This window comes from Astatotilapia calliptera, chromosome 9 (assembly GCF_964374335.1).
Source record: "Astatotilapia calliptera chromosome 9, fAstCal68.1, whole genome shotgun sequence".
Classification (NCBI taxonomy): Eukaryota; Metazoa; Chordata; class Actinopteri; order Cichliformes; family Cichlidae; genus Astatotilapia; species Astatotilapia calliptera.
Window position 1 is genome coordinate 5,563,938 of NC_137430.1, and position 13,684 is coordinate 5,577,621.

The window sequence follows — 13,684 nt, forward strand, 5'->3', positions numbered from 1 at the left end:
CCTTTCTTCATTATTCGCTTGCTTGTTATGCACAAGTCTACCGTTGTTTACAGGCTGTCGGCCGCTGTTTTTTTCCCTTTTACATTCTTCCGAAAAGAAAACCTCATTTCTGCTGTTCAATACTGAACAAATTTAAACTTTTTAAAATTATTCAAAATGCAAAACGCTTAACCGTGTCTCTAATAAAACCTCTGTAACTTCAGAGGTAATGTTCATATGTTGATTAATGGTTTTCTTTCGTTTTTGATGTACTGCAGAATATTTTTATAAAATCCCAGGCCAGGAAAACCACCTTCATGTTTTTCTGTGTTTTATCTTCAGCTACTTTGACACAAAGGCATCTGCTGTGATGCTTACATCTTTGATAAAGTCTTGCGTGTGTCAGCTTCCTTTTTATTGATACAAAAATATGTAAATGTACTGATCTGAATTATAATATTTCTGACTGTCAAAATTTCCCAGATTTAAATCGAATCGAATCGAATTAAATCGAATCGTGGATCGAATCGATTCGGGACCTTGTGAATCGGAATTGAATCGATTCTAGAAATCAGTGACGATACCCAGCCCTAGTACCTATAGGTTTCCAACAGTGGCCCTCCTCCTTTTGGGTGGAGATCGGTTGCTCCTCCCTGGCTGACCACCTGTGGCGCATTTATTCCAGCAGCATATAAGACCTGCGCACTCAATCAGTCACCTGATTGAGCACCACGGACTATCCCATGTTAGTCAGTGGTGTGTTTTTGCTCTGTCCAGATCCTGTGTGAAAACTTACCTGCTTTTTCCTGTCTCCAGAGTTGGCTCCTGGAGTGGGGTTCTCGCCTCAGTCATCCCCGCTTTTCTGGACCTGGGCCACCAGCTGCTAGTACAGCATTGCCAACTAGCCCGCCTCTCACCTGCCTGCCTCCCCGTGCCTCGACCTCATCTGGGCCCTGCGCCCCACCTGTCCCCTTCACCTGAAACCAATGCCCCAGACTTTTGTTGGTTCGTGTGTCTAACCTGTCATGTTTCATGTCTGTGTGCTTCACGTTACCAAGTTCGTGTCATGTCTGCGTCTTCTGCCCTCAGCTGAATGTCTCTATCCAGCTTATGCAGTGAGCTAAACATAAAATGGCTTCAGTAAACACTCAGGAGACCGCGTGCCATTCTTCGGAGCTTTACTGATCCTTATTTTCCTTTTTTGTAAAACTGTAATAACAGAAACAGAATACAGTGTATTCACTCTCCATACAAATACACAAAGATTACATTAAATATTGTTGACTTATGTAAACAGTCACTACACAATCAAGAGATACAGAGATGGTAAGAGATACAGCTAACACCACATGCTGGTATGCTTCATGTTAGCAGGCTAAACAAAGGGCTAACAGCTAGCTTGTGCTAGTAATGTAACAAACTCGCTAAACACACAAGAAGCTCATTACTTTGCTGAACAAGGTACTAATAAGTGGGAACAATAAACCGTTTTGCCACACTTACAGATTATGCCTTTTCAAGGGCGTCAGATGCAGGAATTTACAGAGACACAGCCAAATGGACCTTCCCTGTCGAGCGCTGGGAGAAAACCACTGCTTGCGCTCTAACATGGTGCTACCCTGTCAACCCACTAGATGGCAGGCTTTGCCCAGACAAGATCAGGAATAAACATATTTTCTGACATGTTGCAACAGTTAATTACAGAACGAATGATTATGACCCGCCATATAACAAACTTATAAAAAACATGCCTTAGAAATAACAGGAGGGACAGAATACTCCCCGCCTGACGTCTGCAGGACGTCACACCAACTAAAGCTGAATCCCACTATTACAAAGGATATTAAGAGTCTTTCAGACTTAGCTTTTAGGTACCAACAAGACGACTTCACTGATGGGTCTCAGGTACACTCTACATTCGCCACTGCAGATGATCTTGACTTCAATCTTCCTTACTCTGCCATCTTGACTGGGGAAGGTCTTTGTGACTAGCCCTAGTGGCCAGTCAATCCTGTTTTCTTGTCCCTCTTTGAGCAGGACCACATCTCCAATTTGTAGATTGGGCTTTGATGCCCTCCACTTGCGACGACCCTGTAGTCCGCTGAGGTACTCTCTCCTCCATCGTCCCCAGAAGATGTTGGCTAGGTACTGTACACGTCTCCATTGCGCTCTAAACAGGTCCTGATCGTGGAACTGACCTGGTGGTACTGGGGGCGCACCAACCTTTTGTGTGAGTAGCATGGCAGGAGTGAGAATCTCAGGATGCTCTGAGTCAGCAGAAACTGTGGTAAGTGGCCTTGAGTTGACTATTGCAGTGACCTCCGACATGAATGTCACTAACACCTCATGTGTGAGCTTTGCATTTCCGTGCTGCAGCAGCATTACGTCAAGGATCCGCCGACTGACGCCAATCATGCGCTCCCAAGATCCAGCCATGTGCGATGCATGTGGAGGGTTAAATTGCCACTCACAGCTTCTGTCTCCAAGATACTTGTTGATTTTGTCGTTATGACAACCCTTCTTGTCGATTTGGAGTTCTCTGCAAGCACTCACAAAGTTTGTGCCGCAGTCGGATCTGAGTAGTTTAACAGCACCTCGCATGGCAACGAAACGGCGCAGAGCATTAATGAAAGATGAAGTGTCCATTGCTTCTATCACTTCGATATGTATGGCACGAGTGCTCATACACGTAAAGATCACTGCCCATCTCTTGGCCTCTGCTTGACCTCCTCGTGTCTTTCTGACTGTAACAGGCCACGGACCAAAAACATCTAGGCCCACACACGTGAAAGGAGGGTCTGTACACATTCTGTCTTCTGGTAGATCTGACATGATCTGCTCTTGTTGCTTGCCCCTTAATCTGCGGCATATGACACAGTTGAAGATGACACTACTGACGGCTCTTTTCCCACCGACAATCCAAAAACCTGCAGCTCTGATTGCACCTTCGGTGAAGTGTCTGCCCTGATGACATACTTGTGCGTGAAAGTGTCTGATTATGAGCTGGGTTATGTGGTGTTTACTGGGAATGAGCATGGGGTGTGTCTCATCTGTTGACAGTTGAGCTCTTGCGAGCCGGCCACCGACCCTAAGGACTGCATCAGCGTCTATGTAAGGACTCAGCTTGCTAAGTGGACTTTGTGTGCGAATGGACTCACTCTGCTCCATGCGCTTGATGTCATCCGCATACACCTCTTTTTGAACTGCACGAATGATAGTAACCTTGGCCTGCTGGAGCTGTTCTTCTGTAGCATAGTTGTTGCACTTGTGCCATCCATGACATGTGCTCTCTGTTTCACCTTTAAACGACTCGGCAATGTGCAGCAGTCTGGCAATAGTTTTTAGCAGACGACTCCAATTTGAGAATCTCTCGAACCTTGTGGTCCCGAGCTCTTTTTTTGACAGAAAGGTGGCACAGGATACGATATCTGGGCGCAGCTCAGTGTCGTTTTCAGGGCAAACAAGGTCAAAAGGTTCTTTCTGTATTTGTCGTTGGCCTGAATCTGTAAGGAAGGCAGGTCCGCTAAGCCATGTAGAGTGAGACAGATGCTCAGCGGGCAGTGCTCGTGTGGCATGGTCAGCTGGGTTTAGCTGTGTGGGTACGTAATGCCATTGGTGGGTCTGGGTAGAACGCCTAATGCGCTCCACACGGTTATGCACATACACATAAAAGCGTCTTTTTTCATTGAAAATATATCCAAGGACCACCTTCGAGTCGGTGTAGAAGTTCACCTCATCGATAGTAGTGTGAAGCTCCTGCTGGACCATTTCCGCCACTTCTACAGCCAGCACAGCAGCACAAAGTTCCAGTCTTGGAATTGTGATGTCTGGTTTTGGAGCCAGCCTGGCCTTTCCAAGAAGAAACCCAACTTCACTGAGCCCATTGCTTGCTGTGAGTTTCAGGTAAGCGACGGCTCCAACAGCTTTTGTGGATGCATCACAAAAAACATGCATTTCTTTTCTCTGAGATTCAGATAGTGAGATGGATGTATACATGCGGGAGATCTTGAGCTGTTGTAAGTGCTTTAGGGAATCTTTCCATTGTTGCCACTTGTCCTGTTTCTCCCTCGGCAGCGGTGCATCCCATTCGCTAATGTCCATAGAGATCTCTCTCAGAATGGAGCGGCCTTCGATGCTGACTGGCACAGCAAAGCCGAGTGGGTCATACAAACTGTTGATGACTGACAATACACCACGTTTGGTGAAAGGCCTGTCATTGATTTCAACTTGAAATGACAATTGGTCTGTCGACAGGTCCCAGCCTAACCCAAGGCTGCGTTGCATGAGTGGGGCGTGTTGTCCACGTTGGAGTTCCTGCGGGCCTGTGGCTAGATCTTCACTTGGGAAGGCACTGACGACTACAGGGCTGTTGGATGAGATCTTGTGAAGGCGGATGTTAGACTGAGCCAGCATCCTTTGTGTTCTGTGAAGGACGTCAATCGCCTGGGTCTCAGAGGGAAATGACTTTAGCCCATCATCTACATAAAAATGGCGCTCAATAAATTCCCTTACATCACTGCCATATTCTTTCTCTCCTTCCACAGCAGTCTTCTTGAGTCCATAGATGGCAACTGAGGGGGACGGGCAATTCCCAAAAACATGGACTGTCATGTGAAACTCGTCCACTTCTCCATCGAGGTCGTGATCGCGGAACCACAGGAAACGCAGATAATCACGATGGTCCTCTCTGACCGTGAAGTTGTGAAACATCTGCTCCACGTCAGCCATCACAGCATGTGGGTCACCTCGGAATCTGAGAAGCACGCCCACAAGGCTGTTATTGAGATCTGGGCCTTTACACAGTACTTGATTCAGAGACACATTTTCGAACTGGGCGCTTGAATCGAAGACTATTCTGATTTTTGCTGGCTTTTGGGGGTGGTAAACACCAAAGTGTGGGAGATACCAGCATTCTTGGTGGGGTTTGAGAGGGGGTGCCCTTTCTGCATGACCTTTGTCGAAGATCCTTTTCATAAACTCCATATAATGATCTTTCATCTCCGTCTTTCTCTTTAATGTCTTCCGTAGGGACATGAGGCGGTTGAGAGCCTGCTCTCTGTTGTTGGGTAAGCGACGTCGGGGATGACGAAAGGGCAGGGGGGCGACCCAGTTATTTGCATCATCTTTAGCAAACTCTTTGTGCATAATGTTCAGAAACGTCTTATCTTCTGCAGAGAGTGCCATTTTGTCATCATCAGTAGTTTGTTGAAAGATGTGTTTGCCCAGTTCATCTTTGACCTGTGTGCTCTCAAAAAGGGGGCATTCTTCTGTGATCTTCACTTTTGTGTAGATTCTGTTGCCACAGGGAGAGAGAAAACTGGGGCGGCCATTATCCAGTATGTTAGTCTTGTAGGAGTTCAATGTGGGTCTGTGAGCTCCCGAGAGGCAAACATCCCCAACAATTACCCATCCAAGATCAAGCTTTTGGGCATAAGGTGCTTCATTGGGCCCATTTGCCTGGCGTCGAACCTTGTGAGCCTGAATTACATCACGGCCTAAGAGGAGGAGAATATCTGCCTCTGGATCAAGAGGGGGTATTTGTGCAGCTATGTGAGCTAGGTGATGATGAGCAGCTGCAGCTTCTGGGGTGGGTATCTCACTCCTGTTGTCAGGAATCTGATTACACTCTGTCAGTGTTGGTAGTGGTATGGACACTTTTCCGTCCACACCCTCAATGACAAAGCCGTGAGCTCTACGGCCTGTTTTGTTCGTTGTGCCAGAGCATGTTTTCATTGTGTATGGAAAGGCTTCACCATGTACATTAAACATGTCAAAAAAGGGAGAACGAGCCAGTGACACATTACTTTGGTCGTCTAAAATTGCGTACATTTTCGTTTTCATTTGAGGGGCTGTGCTGTGATATACTTTCACCATGCAAATTTTAGAACAAGACCGTCCTTGTTGTCCCTGTCCACATACCTCAGTGCAGTTAGATGTAGTCACTGTGGAGCTCGGGATGTCTGGCTCCCCGCCGTGTGCCTCTGGTGTAGAATCAAAGCTCCCACTTCTCCAAGGGGGTGGCCCGGCATGCATGGCGGAGATGTGGGTATCGCTTTTGCACTCCAGACAACGAATATCAGCTTTACAGTCTTTGGCCCTGTGTTCTGTTGATGAGAGACACTTGTAACAGATCGAAAGCCCTTTGAGCAGACTTTTCCGCTCATCCAGTGTTTTCATCCTAAACCCTCTACATTTTGCAAGTGAATGGGGCTTCATGTGTACTGGACACCGTTTGTCGGGATCAAGAGAGTGAGTGTTAGATTTGTTGCTGGGTGTGCCAACCTGTGTTTTGTTTGCTGTTAGCGGGGCTCTAAAATGTGATTGTCTCACCAGCGGCCTTTCTATCCTCATGTGCCCAGTGCTGTAATTTTGTAGGATAAAGCTGGGGTCAGTTTTCATTTCAGCATTGCTATTTACGAACTGGACAAAGTAGGAGAAAGGCGGATAGTGCACTCTGTGTTCTTTCTTATACTTGGACCCCTGTTTGATCCATGACTCTTGCAGGGTATGTGGGAGTTTTTCCACAATTGGGTTTATGCCTCTTGGAGTGTCAAGAAAGCTGAGGCCTGGCAGATATCCTTCGTTTTTTGCTGCTTCAAGTTCCAGGAGGAGATCTGCAAGTTCCTGTAGAAGGTGATTGTCTCTCGGAGTAACTCTGGGAAAGCTCTCTAGGCGTTTGAACAGAGAAGCTTCAATAACTTCTGATGAGCCATAAATCCTGTCTAGCCTTTGCCATAAACGCTGGAGACCTGTTTCTGGATTGTTAACATGGACAGCCCTGATTCTCAGAGCATGCTGGAGAGACTCCCCACTAAGCCACTTAGTGAGCAGATCGAGTTCTTCACTGCACTTTAGGTTTAAATCTTCAGTGGCATTGTGAAACGTAGATCTCCATGCTAGATAAGTCTCTGGCTTGTTATCAAACACTGTCAGTCCTGCTGTCAGTAGGTCACGACGCGAGAGGAGGGCAGCGAGGTCTGATACATCTGCTTGTCGTTGTGGTTTGGCTGCTCCAACATAGTTGGACCAATGGGGAGGTGGAAGTTTGGGCTGCCAAACAGGTGGAGAGCTGGGGGGGTACCCACACGCAGCTGCTGCTGATATGTCCGGCCCTGTAGTGTGGGTGTTGTCTAAGTCACATTTTTGCTCTCTACTGTGTTTTGACTCACCTTCCATATTAGTGTTATTGTGGAAGTGGGTATCTACATACTCTTGAGTGCGGCTGACAGCCGCAGCTATTGTGGCAGGAATGTCTGGTGGCTTCACAGACTCTGCTTGGTCCAGAACTGCAGCCTCTAGGACCCTTGCAGCTGCAAGTGCTGCTTCTGCTTCTCCCTCCTGCTTCAGAGCATTTAGCGCTGCCTCCATCCGGGCCTTTTCGACCTCCATGTCTATTTGGCGTTTGGCATATTCTGCTCTTGCTCGAGCAGCTTCGGCTTCAGCTCGTGCTCGTGCTGCAGCAAGGCTTGCTGCTGAGCTGTTTGACCGGCGTGAAGCTGCTGAGCTGTTTGACCGGCGTGAAGCTGCTGATCTGCATTCCGACCTGACTTCCAGCTGTGAAAGCTGCGAGGTGTCCCCGTGGTTGGACATGATTGCTGTCGCTGGAGTGTCTCAGGATCCTGGCAGTGCACTTGATGCGTGGACAATCTTTTTACTCTTCTGCCCTCAGCTGAATGTCTCTATCCAGCTTATGCAGTGAGCTAAACATAAAATGGCTTCAGTAAACACTCAGGAGACCGCGTGCCATTCTTCGGAGCTTTACTGATCCTTATTTTCCTTTTTTGTAAAACTGTAATAACAGAAACAGAATACAGTGTATTCACTCTCCATACAAATACACAAAGATTACATTAAATATTGTTGACTTATGTAAACAGTCACTACACAATCAAGAGATACAGAGATGGTAAGAGATACAGCTAACACCACATGCTGGTATGCTTCATGTTAGCAGGCTAAACAAAGGGCTAACAGCTAGCTTGTGCTAGTAATGTAACAAACTCGCTAAACACACAAGAAGCTCATTACTTTGCTGAACAAGGTACTAATAAGTGGGAACAATAAACCGTTTTGCCACACTTACAGATTATGCCTTTTCAAGGGCGTCAGATGCAGGAATTTACAGAGACACAGCCAAATGGACCTTCCCTGTCGAGCGCTGGGAGAAAACCACTGCTTGCGCTCTAACATGGTGCTACCCTGTCAACCCACTAGATGGCAGGCTTTGCCCAGACAAGATCAGGAATAAACATATTTTCTGACATGTTGCAACAGTTAATTACAGAACGAATGATTATGACCCGCCATATAACAAACTTATAAAAAACATGCCTTAGAAATAACAGGAGGGACAGAATACTGCGTCTGGTCATGTTTATGTTAATTTCTTGTGTTGGTATTATTAGTTAGGATTCAGTTGAGTTTTATTCTAGTTCCGTTACTCCTATAACTTATAATTTATAAATCTCTCTTTGTGCTCCATGTTATCTCTCCAGTTCCCATTTTCCTTCTGTATGTTCTGCAATGTTCATGCTCCTCGTCAGTCCACCACGTTGAGTCCACATCTTAGTCTGAAGCTCGTGTCATGTCAGTGTCTCACTTTGTTTCCTGTTTTATTTTGAAAGTCTTGTCTCTATTTTCATTTTTAGTGTTACTTTCCCCTGTGGTGTCATGATGTTCATTTGTGTCACTATTGGTTTCCACTTTTATTCTGTATGTTTTCATTCTGTCTTTGTCAGGTCGTCTGTGTTACCTCCCTCCCTCTTGTCATAGTGGTCATAGTTACTCTTGTCACAGTTTTCATAGTTTTCCCAGTTTACGTTCTAGTTTAGTTTTCACCACTGTCCTTGTTGCTTTGTTTTGCTTTCTTGTAATCAGCCATAATAAAGGCTTGTTTTCCATTTGAAACTCCGCCTCCCTTTGTGTCTGCATTTGGGTCCACAATTCACACCACACCGGCGTACCAAGCCGTGACATCAATAACCTACATTTCTCATTTTCTCAGCAACATATAAAGAAATCAGAGGTGATGTCTTATTCCTCCACATTCATCCAGTCTGCTTGACTGGCTTGACCAGCCAGAGACCAAACTACCAACCTACCTCCTGAGCTACAGCCATCCAATAAGTGTAACTACACCGTGTATACATACTGCATATTTGTGACCATAAGGCGCACGGGATTATAAGGCGCACTGTCGACAAACGAGTCTGTTTTCATACATAAGGTGCACCGGATTATAAAGTGCATTAAACAAAACAAAACAGTCAGATAAGTCAAACTTTACTCAACTCATTCCTCCTGCTTCCTCCACTTCCATACCATTGATTCATTAATGTTGAATTCTCTGGTAGCTGCTCTATAAACACTGGAACAACAGTATATGTTGTTCCAGTGTTTTTCTAATTTTTGCTATGTAACTTTGCACTGTCCACTTTCTGCTGTAACGAAGTGAATTCCCACGTGTGGGACTAATAAAGGTTATCTTACATTAATGACTAACCTCATATTGCGGCTGGATTGTCTCAGTTGTTCTCCCATACTGAAGTTTGGTCCGTTTACAGCAATTTTCCATGCGATTGCATTTGTCAAAACAATCATCGGGAACTTTTAGGTTCACTGTGTTATGCTTTGGTATGCTAACATAGTTGTGCCGCTAGCGATCACTAGCACAGCATTATATACCATCTAGCCCAACTTCAGTAACCCTACAAATGTCACTATTGTGTAGTTTTCTGTCTTCATTGATGTTGGAAGTGATAGCAGAGCTGTACTTTTTTTTTTTTCCAGAAATCTCTCAGTCAGAACATGATATATCATGTTTAGGTAGCTAGCAAAACCAGCAAGCTAACTTCCTGGTAACTTCTAACTCTGTTAAATTTAATAAATTCTGTTTTCATGGATGCCTGGATGTTAAACTTAATTGTTACACCTGGTAAAGCAGCAACACTGTTTAGGAAATTCCAGACTCCACATACAAGATATCACAAATAGAAACATTTTTAAAAATGCATTAAAGTAGTCGAGCAGGTTCTGAAAGATTACTTCTGAACAGTCAGAAGTAGGGCTGGGCTATATCATACTGTTCACGGTAATACCGGTGTAATTGTGGGCAACGATAGGAAAATGAAATATCGCGATAGAATATGGGTAAAACGCGCATGCGCAGTGCCTATGTTTACATACGCACATGGTGGCAACGCAGAATGAGAAGGGCGAAAGCGGATCGTTGAATGAAACGGATGAACCAGAATTGGTTTGTAAAAATGCTGCAACTTCAGTGGTGTGGAACTGGTTTAGCTTTCATCCGTCAGATACACAACAAAGCACTATTTTTGGTAGCGCATGCTAGCGGGTCATCATTATTACCGTGTTGTTTGGAAAATACGGCGCACTTAAAATCAATCCTTTGATTTTTCTGAAAATCAACAGTGCCCTTACAATCCCGTGTGCCTTATGTATGAATTCTGGTTGTGTTTATTGACCTCGAAACGATTTTATGTACACGGCGCTCGAAAATCTGTCAAATGTTTTAGTACGATTTTGCTAAGCTATGAACCCGCACCGCTTGATGGATTGTCGGAGCATTACGGCTATCGTAGGCATGAGCCTCGCGGAGTGATACGTACTGTGCTTCAACATGATATTACCGTATTGTGTGTGTATAACCTCTTTTAAGTTTTGTGGATATTATACTTGGTTATGCTGAGGATATGTTGGCCAATTTCCACTGGAAATGCCTTTTGATTAAACTGTCAGTGAGGAATTTGCACTGCAATTTTTTATATAACTTTAATGCACATAAAAAACTGCTGCTTGTTTAAGTGAAAATACATTGATTGGGTTTTTTGCACTAATAAAGTTGTGGAGTTGTAAAGTATTTTGTCTAGTGTCAATTATATCGTCAGTTATATCATTATCGCAAATTTTCAAATGTATATCGTGATATTTTTTGCCATATCGCCCTGCTCTAGTCAGAAGGTTCTGAGCAGGCCCTTCTGACTGTTCTTGGTCAGGTTTGTTTTGAAAAGGACAAAATTACAAAACATCCATCTAAGAGTTTCTGGAACTCTAACAAACCCTAATTTTTGGGGAGGAAGAGGTAGAAGTTGCAAGGTTTGAAATATGGCATGTTAGCTTTATAAGAAAGCCCTCCGCAAAGCCAGAACATCTTACTATTCGTCACTGATTGAAGAAAATAAGAACAACCCCAGGTTTCTCTTCAGCACTGTAGCCAGGCTGACAAAAAGTCAGAGCTCTTTTGAGCCAACAATCCCTTTAACGTTAACTAGTAATGACTTCATGAACTTCTTCACAAATAAAATTTTTATCATTAGAGAAAAAATTACCATTAATCATCCCACAGATGTAATATTATCTACAGCTACTCTTAGTACCATTGATGTTAAGTTAGACTCTTTTTCTCCAATTGATCTTTCTGAGTTAACTTCAATAATTACTTCCTCCAAACCATCAACGTGTCTTTTAGACCCCATTCCTACAAAACTGCTCAAAGAAGTCCTGCCATTAATTAATTCTTCGATCTTAAATATGATCAACCTATCTCTAATAATCGGCTATGTACCACAGGCCTTCAAGCTAGCTGTAGTTAAACCTTTACTCAAAAAGCCATCTCTAGACCCAGCAGTCTTAGCTAATTATAGGCCAATCTCCAACCTTCCTTTCATATCAAAAATCCTTGAAAGAGTAGTTGTCAAACAGCTAACAGATCATCTGCAGAGGAATGGTTTATTTGAAGAGTTTCAGTCAGGTTTCAGAGCTCATCACAGCACAGAAACAGCTTTAGTGAAGGTTACAAATGATCTTCTTATGGCCTCTGACAGTGGACTCATCTCTGTGCTTGTCCTGCTAGACCTTAGTGCAGCATTCGATACTGTCGACCATAATATCCTATTAGAGCGATTAGAACATGCTGTAGGTATTACAGGTACTGCACTGCAGTGGTTTGTATCATATCTATCTAATAGACTCCAGTTTGTTCATGTAAATGGAGAGTCCTCTTCACACACTGAGGTTAATTATGGAGTTCCACAGGGTTCAGTGCTAGGACCAATTCTGTTTACATCATACATGCTTCCCTTAGGCAGCATCATTAGAAGACATAGCATACATTTTCACTGCTATGCAGATGACACCCAGCTCTATCTGTCCATGAAGCCAGATAACACACACCAATGAGTTAAACTGCAGGAATGTCTTAAAGACATAAAGACCTGGATGGCCGCTAACTTTCTGCTTCTTAATTCAGATAAAACTGAGGTTATTGTACTCGGCCCTGAAAAGCTTAGAAATATGGTATCTAAGCAGATTCTTACTCTGGATGGCATTACCTTGGCCTCCAGTAACGCTGTGAGGAACCTTGGAGTCATTTTTGACCAGGACATGTCCTTCAATGCACATATTAAACAAATATGTAAGACTGTGTTCTTCCATTTGCGCAACATCTCTAAAATTAGAAATATCCTGTCTCAGAGTGACGCTGAAAAACTAGTTCATGCATTTATTACTTCCAGGCTGGACGACTGTAATTCATTATTATCAGGAAGTCCTAAAAACTCACTGAAAAGCCTTCAGCTAATCCAAAATGCTGCAGCAAGAGTCCTGACAGGGACTAGAAAGAGAGAGCAGATTTCTCCTGTTTTGGCTTCCCTTCATTGGCTTCCTGTTAAATCCAGAATTGAATTCAAAATCCTGCTCCTCACATACAAGGTCTTAAATAATCAGGCCCCATCTTATCTCAATGACCTTGTAGTACCATATCACCCTATTAGAGCACTTCGCTCTCGCTCTGCAGGCCTACTTGTTGTTCCTAGAGTATTTAAAAGTAGAATGGGAGGCAGAGCCTTCAGTTTTCAGGCCCCTCTTCTATGGAACCAGCTTCCAGTTTGGATTCAGGAGACAGACACTATCTCTACTTTCAAGATTAGGCTTAAAACTTTCCTTTTTGCTAAAGCATATATTTAGGGCTGAACCAGGTGACCCTGAATCCTCCCTTAGTTATGCTGCAATAGACATAGGCTGCCGGGGGATTCCCATGATGCATTGAGTTTTTCCTTTCCAGTCACCTTTCTCACTCACTATGTATTAACAGACCTCTCTGCATTGAATCATATCTGTTATTAACCTCTGTCTCTCTTCCACAGCATGTCTTTTATCCTGTCTTCCTTCTCTCACCCCAACCGGTCGCAGCAGATGGCCCCGCCCCTCCCTGAGCCTGGTTCTGACGGAGGTTTCTTCCTGTTAAAAGGGAGTTTTTCCTTCCCACTGTTGCCAAAGTGCTTGCTCATAGGGGGTCATATGATTGTTGGGTTTTTCTCTGTATCTATGAAGCGCCTTGAGGCGACTGTTGTTGTGATTTGGCGCTATATAAATAAAATTGAATTGAATTAGATTATGTTTGGTGACAAAGTAATCCTCCCAGTCAGTGCCAGCAGACAAAAAATTGAAACGTGAACATTATGGTTCAGGTTGTTTCTTCTGTTCTTCCTTAGTGTCCTTGGGACATTACAACTGTGGGAGACAAATGAATGGTGCACAACTAGAAAAACCACCAAGCATACTCCTTCGTCTTGACCAGATGACAAAAATCACAATATGCAAGTATTTTCTTGAAGACACTTTTATAGTATATGTCAGTTATTTCTCTTTTTCATTGAGTTTTTTAAACTACCTTTAAGATTTGAAC

At 44.0% G+C, this 13,684-nt stretch overlaps 2 long non-coding RNA genes across 2 annotated transcripts; both read right to left on the reverse strand.

Annotated features, from left to right (window-relative positions):
• Positions 1-1,140: 1,140 nt before the first annotated feature.
• Positions 1,141-3,243, reverse strand: LOC145430896 (uncharacterized). The gene is made up of 2 exons (XR_013911220.1): positions 1,483-3,243; positions 1,141-1,188 (listed from the first exon to the last, which is right to left on the reverse strand). It is a non-coding gene; the product is annotated as an uncharacterized LOC145430896 (long non-coding RNA).
• Positions 3,244-7,720: 4,477 nt separating this feature from the next.
• On the reverse strand, positions 7,721-8,334 carry LOC145430895 (uncharacterized). The gene is made up of 2 exons (XR_013911219.1): positions 8,063-8,334; positions 7,721-7,768 (listed from the first exon to the last, which is right to left on the reverse strand). It is a non-coding gene; the product is annotated as an uncharacterized LOC145430895 (long non-coding RNA).
• Between the last annotated feature and the right edge of the window lie 5,350 nt (positions 8,335-13,684).